Here is a 20,502-nt window from a genome sequence, read left to right on the forward strand (position 1 = left end):
TTTCTCCCTCTTCAGCTGCATTGGGTCAAAAAGTAATATTTTGAAAGTGTGATTTCACAAAAAATCAAGGAAATCTGATCACTGGTTAAAAAGCAGATCAATGAGGACATGATTTTCTGTACATTTATAAGGAAGTTTATTGTGAAGGCTCACAAAGATTTTTAAACACTTGAAAACATTAACTCTCTACCCTCTATCATGATCCATACTATTGTTACCAATTGCATCTCTACTCCAAAATTAAAATTATTTAAACAGCATCTTGTATTATATTCAGCCTATTCTGCTCTGTTCTATTATATTTTATTCTATGATTTTTGAAAGAAGCATAAGTATCTCAGGGTGTCAGGAGGTTTAATTTTCTCTCATACCTTCATGGGTAGACAATTATAATTCTGAATTGAAGAACTTTAAAGCGGACGTCTGCCCCACTTCTGTTCTAAATGCTGACGGGAAACACGCTACATATCCCTCTTGCTAACTTTGTTGCTGTCACATAGTCACAAATCTTATTTCCTGCATTTGGAGGTGACAGGTATTGTGCCTCTGCTTCCAGCCATTCTTATCTAAAGATGCCTTGTTTCAGGAGGCTTTTCCATGGGCTCAAAGGTGAGGAAAAATTGTAATCATTTTCATATTCCTCATTCTAGACAAAACCTTTGTAAGAAGAACAACATTGCTTGCAATTTGGGGAGCTGTACAGCCCCAGCATGCCAAAAACATGAGATTGCCACAAAAATAACCCCACTGAGGCCTTTTGTTTTTTTCTGTCCAACCATTAGTTTTGTCTCAGGGACAGCTGCAAAAGGGTCTCTATCTGCACATATCACTTCATCTCTTAGACTTGGATATAAATAGAGTGGGAAGCCAAGAACCCAGAGGAGGGTGTAGAGTTCTGACTCTTTTCTGCAGCAGATATAACCGTCCATCACATTCTTCAGCTGGGTGAAGCCATAAGGGAAGAGGACACAGATGGGGTTGATTTCCATCCCCAGTCTCTCCACAGACAGAGCTGCAGCTTGCACAGTGACTGGAACACGACCGGCTCAGGAAATGAAGAGTAGCATATCACTCATTTTTCCTGCCTGTTTGCTCCTAATTATCTTGCAATACATCTCACTGGTAGTTTTATCATACAGAAAGACAGAAAGTCTTTCTTCTGGTTACAGCACATAATGAATACTTTTAAAATGGCTTGCTATTCATTCCTGGGAAAACCTCAGTCTCTTTCTCCCTCCTTCAAGCTCACTGCGTCTTCTTCTGGGGTTATTGTTTTGTTTTTGAGTTTTTTTGGGGGGAGGTAGGATGTCAATTCTCTGATAATGTATCTGATTAAAGGAAAAGAAGGGCCAGCAGAGATGGCTTTCCCTTTCTTTTGATGAGATTGTGGCCACACTGAAGAAAGTGTCAACAATCTCAATAATTTAATTTTGTCCAATACAACACCTCTTACAGGCTTGAGCTATGCAGCTCCTGTGTACCCCTTAGTACAAATCAACAGAACCACTTTTAGACTTGTTTTCCAATATTTCTCTCCAACCTCAGAGAAACAGAGAATTGCTAGAGGGCAATGAACTCTCATTTTGCCATTGACATTTCTGCAATCCATCTCCCTCAGTTGGGAGACCCTTTCACAGACCCGGAACCTCACCAGCATAAGGAAGAATTAGTATAATTAAGAATTAGACTCAGGGTCTCTAAAATGGGAATCATAACAATGACTAACGTCACAAGAGTGTTTTCAGAATTAATTCATGTAAGTAAAGCACTTACAAGATAAAAACGTAGGAGCTGCCACATCAGATCAGACCACTGCTCCATCTAGTAGAACACCCCATGTGCAACAGACAGCAGCAATTAATGAAGGGTAGTAGAACTGGGGTCCTCCCTCTGTGCAGGAACAGGGTTCAGTCTAAAAATAGTCAATGGCAGTCCTTGGTAACAGCATTATTTTATTACTTAGGTGAGATATTTAAGCCCTACAACTCAGTCACTAAAAAAAGTTGTCTTGCAATGAAAGGAAGGAACCAGGCTCATCAGGAGTTGGGTAGAGTGGCTGCACACCTGCACATTCATTTCTGTGCAGGCTAGTTTCTGAACAAGAGTTCCTGCTTATCAGTGAGAGAACCTAAAATTATTCTAAAAATCTCAAATTTCAGAAAGAGTTATTGAAAAAATGGACTGTAGTATATAAGTACTTCTAAAATCGGTATAGAGAAAGACACATACATACACGCACAGATGAACAAGATGGTTAAAAAAATAACCTCATCCTCACTGGCTCTGCTTTGAGCAGGATCAGGGCTGGACCCAGATGACTTAAGAAGGTTCTTTCTGGTTTTTATTGTTCCAGGATTCTGTGAATCCACAATTTTCCATGGCAGAGCTCTGTCATTGAACATGAAACAAATTGTGATAAACATAATTTTCAAGGCAAATATTATCAGGGAAGTTTCTTGGGTTGAGGATAGAAACTCTAGTTCAAAATTAAGAGGCTTCCATGCTTCCTCACCCACTGGTGGGGTCCTGGTCCTAGTCTTTTAAAAACTAGTTTCTTTATGAAAAAGTTTCATAAAGTTTTATTCTCATACTCCAAAACTGCAAATCTTTTCACTGTCTTCTGGCCAGCTCACCTATATAACTCTGCATTCTGCAAGTATCTCCAGACCTTGCATCACTGCCAACATCTGTTGTGCCAAGAGCAATGACAATCTTTTGGTTATATTTCACTATCTTAGATGGTTTGACAACTTTATTTTAATTCTTACAGATTTTTCACTTTATGAAACAGCCTTATCTGAAAAGCAAATGGATGGGTTCAGATGAGTTTGTCCTAATCTAAGAGCTAGATTTTAAAATTTAGTTTTACTTTTGTATTAATCATGCAGGGTTTAACAGAGATAATCTATACAAAGCAAAACACTCCTGAAAGACAGAGCCACAATATGTTTCTGTGCATGATTCTGTTCTATTCTATTCTATTCTATGCTATGCTATGCTATGCTATGTTATATTCTACTTCTCGACAGTGTAATGAAAAAACTAAACAAATTAGAAGATAATCTGTGAAAAAACAAAATCCTTCCTAACTGACCGAACCGTAAATGAGTCCTACATTACTGGGACTGGATAAAGTATCATCAGTGCCAGATTATTACATAAGAATATGTTAGTAATGTAGCAGCAGTCTAGTCTTTTAAGATGTGAAAGAGCGTTATCTAACCTCTCTGCAAAGTTCAGGAAGAGGAGCCATATGTCCAAATAATAATTTTCTTGCTGGTGTTCAACATGTCAGTTTTTTCAAGGGGCCTATTTCAAGTTAAAAAAAAAAAAAAGGTGTGAAATGCATTTTGATTTTTTTTTTCCTTTGGCAAAAGCAGCTCATTTTCAAGCTTGCAAGGAAACAAGAAAAACAAAATCAAATGTCAAGTAGATTTGCTCTTTGTTGTAATTAATACGCAAGCATTTGCTCGTAGATGGTCCTGAGCCTGAAAACAAGTGTTGCCAGTTGTGCTGCTATTAAAAGTAGTTCTCAGGGCTTTAAAGCGCCAAATGTACAAGGAGTGAAAATCCCAACTCCAACCAGTGGCCTTAGGCCAGTGTCCATCAGCTGAGGGTGTGACCACAAAGGAAGGACAGCGTGAAGCCCTGTGGCTGAGGATGTGCCATGTGCTTGCAGCACCAGACCCTGCGTGTGATGAGACAATAAAGAAAGGTAGGGCAGACTTCTTCAGAGCAGGACGAGGGGAATGACTACCTGAGAATAAGGAAATTCCAAAGCCTCACACTGCAGACTGTATGCATGCTCAGTTTCTGGTCTAGGAAGCTATGTGAGATTTCTCTTTGAGTCAGATCAATGTAGTGGATAAAAAGGCCCTGTCTAGCCAGGGGGATTTCCTGAGGCCATCACAGACCAGCTCCACACGCTGTTAAGAGGCTCGTTTTCATGAGAGTTCTTGTTGCATTTGTATCGCTGGCTCCAGGCCCCTAGAGCTTCAAGTGCCACATCACAGTGCTACAAGCCCAGTGTTAAATGCTTGGCACATGACCAGGCATCTTCCCTTCCCTCTCTCTGTTCCCTCAAGTCAGCAGGTGGGGCTCCAGGGCTCCATCTTGTTTTGATTTGAGTATGGAATTTTTTCCTTGAGAAGAAAAAAATGAAGACAAAACTTCCCATTGAATATTTGCTATTCTCCTTTCCCCCATGTTGTTCTGTGGAGGGGTTTGAAGACAGAGAGAGGGAAAAAAAAAAAAAAAAACCAACATTTTTTTTTCTGCCTCATCAAAGGAACTTGGTATTTTTCCTGAGATGGGATGCTGGAAACACTTCATCACTGAGGGCTACTGGCCTGAGATCTCAGGATGAATCTCACCTTCACCTCAGGATGAATCAGTAGCAATTTCAGTGAGGTCACCAGGAGTGCTGGTATGCAGTTCCCCTTGCCGGATGCAGGATCAGCCCTGCCTAGCCAAACTCTTCCACAGGTCCAGCCAGGGCCCACACCCCGTGCCAGGTCACAGAAAGGGTGTAAATGGATGTAGGGCAAAGAAAACATAAACCTCTACCAACTTTCCCTTTAAAATAATCATAAAAGTGCTGGAACTCAAAGGGCTCAAGGGAGGAACTCAAGAGCTGGAGGGAGGAATTGGACAAAGCCAGCACCAGCAAAAAACCCTACCAACAAAAGTGCATAATGCTGGCCAGGATAAGAGAGAACCAGGGCAACATCTATTATTTTGTTACTTGCTTTCCCACACACTGAGGTCCGATGTGTAATTCTCTCCTATCATTTAGGTCACTGCTGGATTTAGCCCTATGGGTTTGAACAATTAATTATTTTCAGTGATAGAACTATTCCATTTTCAAAACTGGTTTGAACAGTAGATTAGTTCTAGATTAAATAATTTAACTACAGATCAGTAGTAGGTGTTTATTCTACATTAAGCTGGCATATCATTGAGCAGATAATACTTTTTAAGGTTTCAATACACTTAATAATTTATAATACTATATTGTAAGCTGGCTGAATAACCAACACCTTGGAATGCTACAGCCAACACCTCCAAATTTAATCTCTTCTCCAAAAGGCCTTGTTCAATCTTTTAAATGGTCAGCTACATGGAGAAAGGAAGGAATGTAACCACAAAGACTAAGAAAAGAAAGTTGCTTAACTCTGTGAACATAAGCTCTCAGGTTGCTTGATCTTAAAACAAATGCAGTGCCTTGGTTTCTCCATCTCTATGTAACAATGGTACCTAATTAATTGATTGCTATAAACACCATGCAGTTATTTATAAGATGCTTTTCAGCAAACAACTTGAAGCAGATATTTCAAATTGCTTCTCAGAAAACCTCTTGAAATGACCCTTAAATTCTAAGAACTATGTGCTTAGGTATTCTGTTAAATCCAGATTCATCCTGTGTCTCAGTTTCCCCTACAACTAAGTGCTGAATATATGATGTCCCTACTTCACAGAAATCCAGGGAAAGCTAAGTTATTAACAATCACTTAGTAACTGCAAATCCTTGGGCAGAAAGTCTTGGAGAATGCCTTAACACTAGATACTATGGATAACTGAGGCAGAAGAGGCCCAGAGCTCTCACTATAGGAAGTTTTGGGGTTCATCATATCAGAACCAAAAAGATCTGAAGTCAGTTTGCACAGAGCAGCAGCATCCAGGAGCCATGCAGATGAGTTATGCTTCACTTTCAGGGGAGAGAGGAGGGCTTCAGGCTGCTCCCTCACATTCCATTTCTCATTCACAGTGAGAAGGGCAGGCTGCTTCTGCTCTGTTGGAAATAGGGGCACCACACAGATACCTCCTTTACAAAAAGAAATGCAAGAGTGAGAAGAAGAGTGGATGGAGAAGGGATGAAGGAAGGGCATATTTCCAGTTTTCATCAAAATTTCAGAAGTGGCAAAATTGCCTTGCAAAAAAGGAGAATACTGGAGATATGTGAACTAAATGGGCTGCTCAAATGCCATATTTAAGTTCAACCAATCATATTATTAAGGGCCAGGAATGATCAGAAGTGTGCAATTGGCCAGCTGCACTAAATATGGCCTTTACTTTCCTGCAGTGCTTAGGTGGGGACAAACTGAAATCAAGGCAATGGAGGTTAAGTTCTGAAAGAGAGCAGAGAAGCTTGTCCTCCCTTTTATTATTATTATGAGGTCTGAAAGGCTGCAGACAAAGGACTCATCCTTGGAGAAGCCACAGTCTACATTATGGAAATAAACTGGAAGCCCAGTTAAAGGTTAGCACATCTTTTTCCCTCCAGTTGCCATTGATATGAATGAAGCCCATTCTTGCAGTGGCAAAGGGAAAGAAAAGATGAGTTCATGTCACCCTCCCTTCTCTAAGTTCTCAGATTTGATGACTAACAGGCTACCACATTTCACTATGAAAAAGGGCTGGTTTTTACTTAAAAGCCCCAAAAGTATACAGAGAAAGTAATTTTCAAGGTCAGAGGGTTGTTTTGACATTTAAGAAATACTAAAACAGAATTTGGCTTTTAAATTTTTAAATCAAAACTGCTTCCTGACCTGAGAGACAATCTGCCAAATATCTAGCTGACCCTAGGCTCTTCAGACTAAACCAAAATTATCAGATATATTGTGTTGTCTTGTTGCACACCTCTGATTTTAAAACTAAATTTTGATCAGCCTTAAAAGAACACAGTTTCTGAGACCCTTTACAACAGTAACACTCAGCCCTTGTCACAGTAACTGAAGAGGCTTTCTTTAATAACCGCTTTAGTAGAGTTTTTGCTTACTATTGCAGAACTCAATTGCTTAATATGCACTAATAAAAAAATAAGGGAAATTAAAGCATTTCAAAACCAAAAACCTCCTTTTATTTTACACCAAGCCTTTGATCCTCCCACCAATCCTGTTGCAATACAAACCAATTTCATTTAATGTTACATCTGACGAGCCAGACTTCTGTGAGATTTCAAAACTCTGCTAAATCCCTGGGCAAACTGTAAACGGCTGAGAGAAAGTTTCACAAATTCACAAACAGTACATACATACCTTTGCAAAGGTAGCACAACCGTGCTGTGCCAGCTCAGCAAAACTTTGTGCATATATATAGTATCAAAGGGTCATCCTGTTGTTTAAGATGGGCAAGAGATTGCATTGCTGCTCCTTGCAGCCTCTTTCTCTCACAGCCTGTCCTGCCTGCCTCCCTGGTTCACATGTGCAAAGTGGGCTGTAAATAGTAATTTTATTTTAAACGGAGGGGCTGTACATTCTGCTTTGTCTCTTACACCAAAACAGCCAAACCAATTTCACTGTTTCAATTAGGCAAGAGAAATGGCACTTTAAATTGTCTTTTATTTCTACTTTTTTTTCAGTGACAGTCTGAAAACTTTCAGCAAAAACTGGCAACACCTTAAGATGCAGTCCTACAAAGGCAGCTGAACTGAAGAACAAAAACCTGATGGAGTGGAGTGGGAGCGAAGAGGATACTGTGAAGTTTCTTCTGCTTCCTAAATGCATTGCATATGCACCAATGCTATTTAAATTAGGCCAGTACTAGATTTGTTTCTCCTACTTCAACCATAGTTGAAATGTAATTGTAATAAATCTTCTGGGTTTTTGTTTTTGTTTTTGTTTTTGTTTTTTTTTTAAGTTCTTCTCATAATAGTTAGCAGGAAAGCAGAAAATTTGTCAGACTGCAACACTGTTATATCCATCTGACCTGGGCATTACAGGATGTAACTTTTTCTTTAGGAAAGGATGTCTTCAACAGACTACCCAACTCACTGGCTTCTGCCTTTTGGTAGTTCTTCTCCTCCTTTCTCTATGCAACCATCTCAATATATCATCCTCTAGCCAACAAATATTTAAAATTCATACAATCTAAAAGGTGACTCAGAAAGCAAGAACTGATGAGTTCTGACAAAAAGATCCATGAACCTGGTACTTCCTGGTGCTTAGGATATTCACATACAAGAAGGAGAGATATGCATAACAACACTGCTCAGCATTGGAATTTTTTTATGTATAAGACTCGCAAAACATTTAAACACAATAATGGAGAAGTTTTGGATCAGATAATTATTTGTGAAGCTGAGGAAGTGATACTGCTAGCAAAATGAGAAGAATGTAATTTCCTTTTAATGACCAGTTAAAGGCTGGTGTAGGCTGCGATTCTGGTTTTGGCAGGAATACAGGGACAGCTTCTTGTGAGACTGCAAAACTAGACAGCTCAAAGTGGAAATGATAAAGGGAAAAAAAAAAACCTGAGGCCCTTTGTGAGTAAAGTGGTCAATACATAGAGCACACTGCCAAAACTTTTGAAAAGCTGAGAAAAGACTGATGACAGCTGCTTTTGCCGAGGGAATTTGTGGAGTTAGGTGCTCCTACCTGGCTAAATTCAAGTTTTTCCTCATGTAAATTCACAGTTTAGGTGCAGAGATTAAATCTAACCAAATCTAGGGCTACTGCAAATGTGCCTGCAAAGATGGCAATGTTGCATGATTACCACGTCTCAAGAAGCTCAGATCAGCTGTGGTAAGAAAACGAAATTATGTCCCACTGAAAATATCAACACCAAAGTCTTAATCTGAGGTTGCTACTGGAAATCTGCATAATGCACAAGGCAGCACTGAGTCTTTGTTCCCAGAACTGGTGACTCTGCCAAGTTAAAAAAGTGAAAGCCATAAACGCCTGTTTAATTGGGACTGTAAGACAATGACACTTAACACTGTCAAAGAGTGGGCTTGTTAGGTTAGAAAAGCATCTCTACAAAACCTCTGCTAATATCCAAACTTCAAGAGGAATGGTATTCTGGTGAGCTGGGTCACGGTTCACACCATGAAGATGAAACTGAGGTGCCACAACAGGACATTAAGTGACTTCCCCACCATCAGGTGGGTGTTTTACAGCTGGGGTTAAAGGGAAAAATTCATGTTCTTGGTCCTGTTAGCAAACCACAAGCTTAAATTGCTTTTACTACAGATTTCCCTTCACCATACTGTACTTTTCTTCTTGCTGACTGCTCAGTGTGACCATCCAAAAACACTCCTATTTGTGTTATTTTTCACACACACCGCCCTGAAAAAAAATTCAGTATGAAAGTAGAGCAGTTTCCTCCAATATAGTTCAACATCCAAGCTAAGCAGCAGTAAAATCATATTTATTCAGTGACTGAGGTTTCAAACAGTAAAGTTATTGTTAGAGAATTATAGACTGAACTATGCACTGAAAAAGACCCCAGAAGAGGTTTCTGGTGACAGCTCTCTCACCTTGACAAGTCCTCGAGAACAGAGGAAGAAGGAGGAGTGTATGCACACTCGAAATGGGGGTGATACTTGAATGCAGTCAAGCTTCACGATCACAGCAGCCAGAATTTGGCAGACTTTGCCTTTGGGAACGAAGTGTGGAGATAGAGAGAAGGGAGCTGGGTACCTGAGCCCAGCCCACGTGTGTGAGAGAGGCTGTTCACCTCCAAGCTGGGTGTGCCTGAAGCGGGAGTCAGAGGGAGAGAGAAGCCAGGAGCTCCTTGATGCCAAGTGCGCCCCACACTGCCAAGCTGAGCAATCCAAAGGCACGGGTGCTAAATGTGATCTTCTCTTTCTGTGCAGACTCTGGCAAACCCTCTGCCTTTCTCTACGTCTTTGTTTTCCTGTTTGAATATGAGGTGTTCCGATGAAATATAAATATTAATATTTGATTCGTGCTCAGCTACAAAGCTTAATTCCTTAAAGTCTAGCACAGATCTTTGAAATCCTTAAAAAACTATATAAATATGAATCCTTTTATTTTTATAGCATTACATTAACGACTGTACAGTGGAAGTTGATGAATTAAATAATCCCTGTCTATATTTGCTCATACCTTTGTGAAACTGTTACCTTTTCAGCGGCTATTTCTCATGCCTTGTTTCAATCCAGAAATGTCATTTTTGGTAAAGTTTTGCAAAAACCCATTCAGCTGCTTTTGAGTCATCCAAGTATGTAAAAAACAGTTTCCAGCTGTTAAGTTTTCCATAAGTCTGTTTTCTCAAACATGCTTGTATAATTATAACACAGCTTTGTTTTAAAACTTCAAACTTGACACGTACATCGCAATGAAAGAGAAGTAGCAGCACCGACATATTTGAAACCATTTGGTTTTGGAATAACAAGATTCTTACCATATTAGAACATCTTTATTTTCTCAAATATTCTTCCAGACACCAAGCTACACATTTCTAACTGTAGACATCCAATTGTGCAAATGACCAGTAAAAGAAGAGAATAAAAGAAAATAAAAAAAGATAAAAAAAGATACTATTCTTGCAATCTGTGACTGAGCTGTAGCAGGAAGACTAGGGGACAGTTTTAATTACTGCATATTTACATTTTTGTATAGAATGGCATCAGATTAGACTGAAGATGATTTCTCACTCATATTCTGCCTAGATAGAAATGCACTGACCTGATACCAAGCAGTAAGGAATAAGACATTTCACAGAATCACAGACTGGGTGGGTTGGAAGGGGCCACAGGGGGTCATCTGGTCCATCCTCCCTGCTCAAGCAGGGTCATCCCAGAGAACATGACACAGGAGTGTGGAATATCATGACATGGGTCTGGAATATCTCCAGTGAGGGAGACTCCACAACTTCTCTGGGCAACCTGTTCCGGTGCTTGGTCACCTGCACAGTAAAGAAGTTGTTCCTCATGTTCAGGTGGAGCTTCCTGTGCATCAGTTTCTGCCCGTTGTCTCTTGTCCCATTGCTCAGCACCACTGAGCAGGGCCTGGCTCCATCCCCCTGGCACCCTCCCTTCAGATACTGACAGACACTGGCGAGATCCCCTCTCAGTCATCTCTTCTGGAGGATGAACAGGCCCAGCTCCCTCAGCCTTTCCTAAGAGGGATGCTCCAGTCCCTTAATCATCTTTGTCATCCTCTGCTGCACTGGCTCCAGGAGCTCCATATCCCTCCTGTACTGAGGAGCCCAGAACTGGACACAGCACTGCAGATGTGCCTCACCAGGGCTGAGCAGGGGGGCAGGATCACATCCCTCGGTCTGCTGGCAACTCTCTTCCTGATGCACCCCAGGATCCCATTGGCCTTCTTGGCCACAAGGACACACTGCTGTTCTTATATACCTTTAAAAGATACCCTCTCAGCATCTCTTCCTAAAGCTAAACAGGCCCAGCTTCCTCAGCCTTTCCACATAAGAGGGATCCTCCAGTCCACTAATAATTTTTCAATCCCACTTTATTTAATCTGGAATATTTCAGGTTCTTATGTCTTAGGGAAGTAAGTGTTGGTTTTGAGAATATTAATGAAGGCTGAAACAGCAGCTGTAGTCTGAGGGATTATTGGATTACATGGTTTCACTCTCAGAACTGTTTTTTTATATGACAATATAAAGTCATATGCAGCTTTTGTGCCTTGCATGAACTACTGGCCTCAGCATGAACTCTTCTGTCAGACTGGAGGAATTCTTTCTAAGGATGAAAAAATCAAGTCACTGCATGGGTAGGTTGTTATATGGGTCTCAACTGTGATGATTTGTACAGAGAACAAGAGACTCCATAGCTGTTTCTTATTCAAATAGCAGCATCTCCTGCTCCTGCCTTTCCTGGGACATATCCTCCTACCATGCAGGTGTGAGTCCACAGAAACCACCAATGTCAGTGACATGACAGTGAATCTGAGAAGACAGCCTGACTCATCTGGAAGCAAAAGATACAACTCTGGCAAAAGTGTGTGCGGGTGCATACACTCTTCCTTACCTTACATTATTTGTACACCTATACAAATATAGGTGTATTTGTAGACCTATAAATCAGTTGTATGTCCACTACTTGGACAGGTTTTCTGGATGTGTTTCAAACCACATCAAACATACAAGCAGTGCTCAACAAACAAATGCCACTGGAATACAGTTACAGGGAAAAAAAAAAACCTCATGCAGTTCCTCTCTGTTCTCCCTGTCTTCTTCTCTGTACTGTCTGCCTTGGAAAGCCAAGGGATCAGTAAGGGACCCAGTCCTGAGCAAGGGGCAGAGGCAAGGTTGCTCTGGGAGCCTTCACTCTTAAATTTTCTGCATTTAGGGAGATTAACATCACAGTCGGCACATCCACTGGGGTACTTTTATGTGCATACAGAACATGGACCAAGCAAGTGCATTGCTCCTAAAGGAAAAGACATACTATTGGGTAAATAGTCTGTGCACATTTTGGTAGCTCTAAGTTACATCATTCATTTCTAATCAATGCTGGATTTTGAAACCCACTAGTATAACAATGAAGTGGAAAAAAGCCATAGAAAAAGTCCAAACAAATTCTCAAGTTACACTGTATGCTCTACTAATCTGAGTTTCAGTGTTGAGACAAAAGAAGAGTAAGAGTTTGCCATTTGCTAGTTGTTAATAATCAAGACATCTGCCAGACACACTCTTTGAGGGCTCTGTCTGTCTGGACCAGGTAGGTGCTGCAATACACAAAGAGCTTCACACACAGAGAAAGAAAGAGTGTTCATGGACAATGATGCAGCGTTCTTAATTAAGATTTTCATTACTGATACATACATTAAGGTTTTTCTGATGCAAGTGTCCAAGCACTCTAATGTGCAGGTAGATGTCTCTGATCCTATCTCTAGAAACCCTTTTGCACATCACTGCAAACATTCACCAGCCAAGGCTCAAAATCAGCCCACCTGCCCTTTGCTTTAACGACAATGAAAAATAAAATTGATGTTTTACTTGTCTGCCAGATGAGAACGTAGCTTTTTGCAGTCATGAGAATGAATAGGCTTTTGAAAGGCTGTACTACAGCGTATTGAAACTGATTCTGATCTCACTTACACCTGTTTGATGTTGATGTAACATCAGGAGCTTCAACAGCATGCGTGCAGCAAATGTTGAAGAAAAAAATAATGGAAAAGACATGTAGGTAAATGGAAAATGGGATGAAACAAAACATGAGTTTGCCAAAGGTAGTTTGTAGTAGACTAACTTGATAACTTTCTTTGATAAGATAACTGATTATCCAGACAAAGGAAACGCACTAAATTTAATTTATCAGTAGAGCATTTGATACAGTATCACAAGGGAAATTATGAGTTTATCAAGATTTGCAAAAGGATTGCAAGGTGAGCTACTGCTTACCTGAAGGGGAGATTGAGCAGTGGTGAAGGAAGAATTATTGGGCAAGGTGAAAGCTATACTTCCACAATGGTTTAGTTAAATAAAATAGTTTTTTCTATCTAAAAAGATTTAGGTGGAGGAGGTAACATTTCTTTACATGGCCCCTCAAAGTGATTTTGTAATCAAACAGATTAGGAAAAAGTGGGGGCATGCTTAACAGCTATAAAAGGATCAATCAACACCAATAAATTGCTCATTAACAATATTTAGTCCTCATTCTCCTGTAATGTTCAAGTGTTATTTCTCTGTCTCAGTTCTTTGGGATATTCAGAGATGCTACAACTCTCTCAGCAGTTTACTTGTACAGTTTAATTAAATATCTAGTTAAGTTTCATGCTTTTAAAATATTCTTATTCCCAGAACAGGATGCCCATTCATCTACAAAATCTTGCTGAATGCCTTTGAATGCTGGATCCTGCCTCCCAAGAAAATGCTGCTGGAGTAAGATGTGGCGAAGAAATACTTGGTGATCAGAAGCACTTACAAAAGCGCTGCTTCTCCCTTAACACACTATGTGCTTTTCAGTCAGGCTATGCCACTTTGTAAATACCTGCAATAGGAAAAGCTGGGCTGCCCACTAGCAGAGTGGCAATATTGCACTGGCACAAGCCAAGATGGAAGGTGAAGACATTGCCACAGAAGTCACAGTATCAAGGTGAGATTAAATTGCAGGCTCCACAATAAAAGATCTGCCAAACTATTTTCAACAAGTTAAGAAAAAACATGATTTTTGACAATCTTCCCTGAGGCATTTCTCAATCTGCAGGTATTTGAATGACTAAAATTGCTATCTTTTCAACAAAGTTCACTGGAAGACAAGCTGAATTTTTTTTGTTTTAGCCTTTTGTGGCAGAATTTAAGTATTTAATATCATGACTGGACTGTGTTAAGCAAGCACAGACATTCACATAAGAAATTTGCCCTAAACCCCAAAATGTAAAGTATTTTTTAAATGCAAAAATTGAAAAACAGTGTCACAAAACCTTAATTCATCAGAGCTGGTTATATGCTGATCACACTTTGGAGTTCTCCTTCACAACCTTCAGTGCATATTGCAGAGCATCCACAATGCTGCAAATTATTTTTTGTCTTTTATGTAGAAGTGGATTTTCTGCAAAAATTGAAAAGCAATTAATGTCTTTACAGACATCCAGGATATGTGGATGGACAAATACGAAATTTAAATACACACCCAGATCCAAATGTTGCAAATGATCCTTTGGTGATTGGGTGAAGCACGAATACTTTTAAATTGCATGCTATTTGAAGTTGGGACTTCAATTTTGTCCTTGAAAATTCAAGCTGTTTAGAGTATGCTTAAGAAGCTAAAACATTAGAAAACGTAATTCAGAAAACTGATACAGCTATTCCATTAAACTTAAAACTCAGTATGATGGAATGGGAGACAGCAAGATCTATTCAGATCCAAAAGCATTTGCTTTTGGTGGTGTGCAAAAATCTAATATTTTGGGCATGCAAACACATGAAATGAAAGTATTAGCTGGGGGGCTGAATTTGTGAACCATATGCAGCATGATATTATCATCCAAAATGATGGAAAGCTTCAAGCTGAACAAGAACTTCAGAGGAAAGAATCATTATTTTTCAATACACTGAGATCTTTTATGTCTAAGAGCTCCCATTCCCACCAAGAGGCAAAACAGCCTTCACGAAGCACGGCATGAAGATTACTCATATGTGTTTGACATGTGCACCTGTGTCATGGCACACAAAGGAGCTACATGGCAGATGATTTGCTTCTTTTTTTAAGTGGGAGTGGTAGAGAGGAAAAGGAGATGGAGGAAATCCTCTTACAAGCTCATTTTCCATTGTGGTGTCTCACACACGGGACATTCAGCATGAACATGGGCACATGGGCAGGTATTTGGACCTCCGTGAGTATTGGTATCTCACTTCAAAAGACAAATCTACAATGTCTTGATCAGAAGGTGACTTATGGGAAACATCCTATTTCTGGATGTTGTGTTTTGTAACAACCACTCCTCCTGCACAACTTGTTCTTGGTACCATTTTTACCCTACATCTGTATACATTGGATGGAGGCAGATATACAACATGATGATAAAGCAGGGTGCACAGAGGATTTCTGCACTAGGAGAAGGACTCAATAAAGCTCAGAAAAGAAAAAGACATTTGGTGATACAGCTGTAGAAGAGCAATGTGCTTGCCAAAGTTCGAAGATAATTTACCATAACTACAAAGGGAATATTCTGAAAAACTCTGCCGCACTCTGCAGTTGTTTCCATTTTGCACAGTGATTTCGACCTAACAGACTGGTCTGTCTTAATATTTTGATGGTTGACGTTCAAACTGCTGTAGGAAATGCTGCTACTGCTTCAGAAAGGAAGGTGGTCTTCTCCATCCAAATATATTAAATTATACCAGTGTGGGGTAAAAGTGCATTGAACAACTCCATTTTCTCTGTCTCCTTTTTTTTTTTTCTAGTTAAACCAAAAATATTATGCTCCTACAACTGTCTAGTTAAACTCAATTTTTTTCCCTGTTGTACTGTGTAATATTTCAAAAATAGCTAATACTCAATGCCTTATATTACACTAAGTAAATGAAAAATAACTCAGAACAAAGAGATTGCTAGTACACATAATGGCAGAAAGGTGTGACATTTTCAGCTGTCATGCTGTCCAATCTTGAGTTCAATCTCATCCAGCACCAGTATTGTAGGTATTGCAATTAGAAGGCAGGTTGCACACGTGCCTCTACTGTAATCCACACATCAACTTCGCTGCTATGTGCAGACTTTATTACTTGCTAAACAATTTGAATGCCAACACTTAAACTAATGCTTGAATTAAAAACTGGGACCAAATTTTGCCCCTTTTTGTAAATCTGGCTACGTCTTGAGTTTTCTGGGTATTTGGTCTATTTTTATGACAGATGTTTTAAAACAAACCTGTGAACTTTGACAGATTTTTTTAAAATAATGAGGGTCTTTTTCCATACACCTCTATTGCTTATTTGATGGCTACATATTCAGATAAAGAATAAAGCTTAAAACTGTGGCACTGCTCAAGGACATTCATCCCAAGGTGTACTCTTGGTTATGCTGTTTCATTTCTATAAATACACCAGAGTAGAATTTCAGCTCTGCTGCCATTCTGAGGCTGTTTCACCATTTCTCTCATTTGCCTCTGCCCATGTTGTTTTCTTTTTTGGAACATTCCCTTCCCTTCAGGAGACATGTAATAGCTGGGGGAAAAAATATTCCTTTCCTGTCTCAGATTGCTGTTTAGGTGACCATTCCCTTCCTAAACCTCCTTATTTTCAGAAGCAGATCAACTGATTCTTCTGGATAATTTACATGCCTATTTATTACATTAATTATGATAATTCTTGAAAAACGCTAACTCTTGAAAGCTGTTGTAAACATAAGGCTTATTACATGTAGACTTTTTTTGGCATTTTGCAAATGTTCATTTCTGATTCATGAATAAGCTTGACCTGGAGGTTATTATCCTCTTCTCAAGTAAGAGAGAGCTTCTTAAGAAACCTGAGGAAAGATGCCTCCTCCCTGTTCCTGATGTAGCAATCCCTGTTGCTGTTCCTCATCTGCAAAGCAATACCAAGCACAGAACCAGATAAAGGGATTCAGAGGGGACTCATTAGTTGCTATTTGACGATAATGGTTCAGAGTGGTAACAGATGACAGTTTGGTGGTGAACAAATACCAAAGCAGGGACATATACATAGATATCAAAGACTATTTGAGCATCATCACGTCTGGTAAAGTCAATAAGGATTCTCAGAAACTGGTGACTGGCAGGCTGGAATACTGCTGGGTGTCTTTTGACTTACAAATCATTGACCATATGATGGATGGTTCTCATAACTATGATGGGATCAGTAAGATGCCTCTCAGCTTCCCTTAGGTCATCATTACTTGACCAAATACGTCTTCATGAAGCTGGGGAATAAATTGCACTTTTTTTACACTTTTTCCCTTCTTTTCTTTTTCCTTTAGGATTTTTTTTCCTTTTTTTTTTTTCTTTTTCCTTTTTTAAACCAGGATGTCAAGTAACAAGAATTAGAATCAGTGCTCAGTCTGATAGGAGTGATGCTGGAGCTCAGTACAACCTGGTTACATCAGAAATCTATTTAAACAAGATGGACAAGTATCCATGGAATTATGTTAACATGTCCTGCAACTTCCTTGTGTCTGGATCACTTTGGTGCACTTCTGATTTGCATTTACCAATGCTAACAGCAGATAACTTTTCAATATTGTATGGGCTCCATCTGAACAGGTAGTGCTCTGCAAGTTAAACAAGTGTCCTTCTGTCTCTCTTTATCCTATGTAGCTATCTCTCCTACTGTAAAGCACCTTAGTAATGTCCATACTGCTACAGGCTGGTTGGAAAACTTCTTCCATGAAAAGAATGATTTTGACAAGGAATACACCTGTGCCTCTTGAAGTCCTGGGGACATTCAAGGGGAGCAGAGATTAACTGTATTCCTCTTAAGTAGGAATATAGTTTGGGGGGGAGATTGACAAAATCCTTCCACCTCGAAAACCCTGATGCCATATAATTAGGCAGATGTGTATGTAACATCTGGGAGAAGGATGAAGACTGAATCAGCAGCAAGTTGTGGGAAGGGATATGAAAAGAGAGCCCAGTACTGGACACTGAGACAGAGGGCAGAACAAATCACTTATCTAGATCAGAAACATGCTTGTCAGGTACCATTAACAGCTTCTAATGTAAAAATGTCCCATTTACACTTTTTCTGCTACCAGAAAGAACCCAGACTATCAATGGCCTGAAGGACCTGCATTCCAGAGAGAAAGGGGAGGGCCAATACAGAAAAAGACATGCCTGAGATATAGTTGGGCTCCTATGGAGCTTGCTAATTTAGGAATGAACAAGCACCAAGAAGCCCTTCTTGGCTGTGGAATAAGCCAGATCTAAAGAAGAAAGAGAATACATGATTCTAATCCTACATGTCAAGAAACAAAGGCAGCCAAATGGGAAAAAACAAATGCATGGTCACACAGCAAAGCACTGTCGAAGAGGGATTTCAGCCTCAGGTTTCCACATGCCTACCTATCATGAAGCCAGCTTGCTGCTTCCACCTAACTGCCTTGCCCTGCAGAGGTAGAACCACGTTAAACTGGTGCCTTTGTGCAAATGTTGAAGGCACATGGTGTCTGCCACAGACAAAAATGGTTTTGCCACTGCTGTGGGAAGTGTTAACACAAGCTGTGTTAACGCTTCTCGTTCCCGAGTATCATTAATGCTTTTTATTGATATTATGAAGTACTGCAACAAAAATAATAGGATTTGTCAGGGGCCATTATAAACTGCCCCTGCCGGATAAATACATAATACATGATGGCAAAGATCCGATGGGCCTTTAATCAATTGCCTTTCTGAGTCAAATAAATGTCACTTTAGACATAAGCCATGTTGCATTCTCTGGGTGCCTCTGCTCCCCTCATCTCGCAGGCCTGACATCGCCACGGGCAGCTATGGACATGCATAGGCTCCTACTTATTTGTAGCAAATATATCAGAGCAAAACTGGAGCAGCATGTTGTAAATTACAGATTTGGGACACCTTCTAATGAAAGGCAAACGAGAAGGGAATGAAATATGGGGACACCATAGGCATGATAGGTCAACTCAAATACATCTCCTTGGGAGCTGGCATTGTCATACCACCTTCTGCAGCCACTGCAGCTAATTTCCTTCTTTTGCCCACGGGGTGGGGGAGAAGGCAGAGTGCCATTTCCTTCTGCTCTGCAAAAGTAGTGGGTCAACTTTAAATATTAAACCCACATATTTTAGGTACAGTATTGGGGAAAAAAAAGCTCTTTCGTGGTTTCAAACACCTTGAAAAAATTATGAATGTCCATTTGCACTTTCACATCCCTTCAAAGAAATACCAACAATCAAAACAGAACTTGAATATAAATTTACAGATTTGGAGGTTTAATCCCTCTCCTAAATATGAAAGAGCTATTTCTCTTACTGTGCTGTTTTTTTTTTTTTTTTTTTTTTTTTTTTTTTTTTCCCCGGACACTTTAACAGTCATCTACTTTTCTCTCTAAACAGGTAAGAGACATGAATTTAAATTGCAAGGTAGAGATCTGAAGTAACACAAAGTCCAGGTATATTTGGACGTGGAGTTCTAAACCTAAATTTAAAAGCCTTCATTATTTTTGGCATTCACAAAATAGCTTCAGCTTGGACATCGCAAAACAGTGGCTTAAAATGCTGGTGGACATTTGGAAAACTTTGGTCTGTCTTTACTTAACTATAGTAAATATTATGAAGTGGTAGTGCTATATTTCCCCTTATATTTCAACAAGAAGAGTCATTGTTTCAAAAGCACTAGATTTCACTGCCAATTTGTATGAAGGAATCCCAGAAAAATGTGAGTTTTTGTTCCAAATGCGAAAAACCATCGTGTGTCAGAATCTGACAAAATTAAAACTCAAATGATAACAAATAAACAAACTCCCAAAGGCACCATCCTTTATTCCCCCCCAGAAAGGAAAAAAACCCAAAACTTAAACCATGAAAACATTAATTCTTCCTGTTCTGGGTCTTGAAAACACAATTATCTGCATAAACATAGTATTTTCTTCAGTTAAAAAGGTCAGTGAATCACCAACCTACATAGCAGCAGAAAAACTCAAGTGAATGTGACTAGGTGAGAAAAGACCCCTGCAACACCTTCCAAAGAAATCGCTGACATATCTTTAATCCTGGTACTGTTGGATGCCAATAAGAATGCAGCACATTTAATCTACCTAGATAAGAAGAGCAGTTCAGAGAGCAGCCAGGACTGGGTAAGGAAGGGTCCCTCACCGCAGGGTCAAACTTCAGCATGGACAGGTTGCAGTGCTAGCTGACTGTTTTCTGTACTTGTTTTGCACTTGCACAGCACGGAATACTTTATATTTCATTCTGAACTAGAACACAGCAGCATAACGTCCATCAGAACATGTATATCCCCATATATAACCAGAAATTTTCCGTATTGTCATCCAGAATTGCGCACATAAATTCCAGATTAATCAATCACACAATGTCACTGAACTAAACTGAGTCCCATAAGGTGATACTGCATTAAAATCTTAGACTGCATTAAAATGAAAATTCAGTATTGAGTCCTGTGACCATGGGAAGCAACAGAGGCCCTGGGCTGACTCTGATGGAACTTGAAGAAAAGGCAAAACTTATATCAATGAAAAGTATAAAATGTTATAAGTACTTACACAAGAGACAAGGAAAGGTTCCTGCAGAGAAAGGCCACAAACTGATTGTGAGTGATCTGAGAAGAGAGAAAGAAAAAAGGAAATCAA

General features: G+C 39.7%; 1 protein-coding gene across 14 annotated transcripts in view; it reads right to left on the reverse strand.

Annotated features, from left to right (window-relative positions):
• The window catches only part of ZBTB20 (zinc finger and BTB domain containing 20), a 474,871-nt gene that overhangs the window by 99,607 nt on the left and 354,762 nt on the right, over positions 1-20,502 (reverse strand). For all 14 annotated transcript variants that reach the window (XM_041463801.1, XM_041463807.1, XM_041463806.1 and 11 more), the window contains one exon: positions 20,416-20,471. The gene's annotated coding sequence lies outside the window, so the exon portion shown is untranslated. The remainder of the gene's footprint in view (positions 1-20,415; positions 20,472-20,502) is intronic.

This window comes from Pyrgilauda ruficollis, unplaced genomic scaffold (assembly GCF_017590135.1).
Source record: "Pyrgilauda ruficollis isolate IOZ18807 unplaced genomic scaffold, ASM1759013v1 scaffold17, whole genome shotgun sequence".
In the NCBI taxonomy this organism is placed as follows: Eukaryota; Metazoa; Chordata; class Aves; order Passeriformes; family Passeridae; genus Pyrgilauda; species Pyrgilauda ruficollis.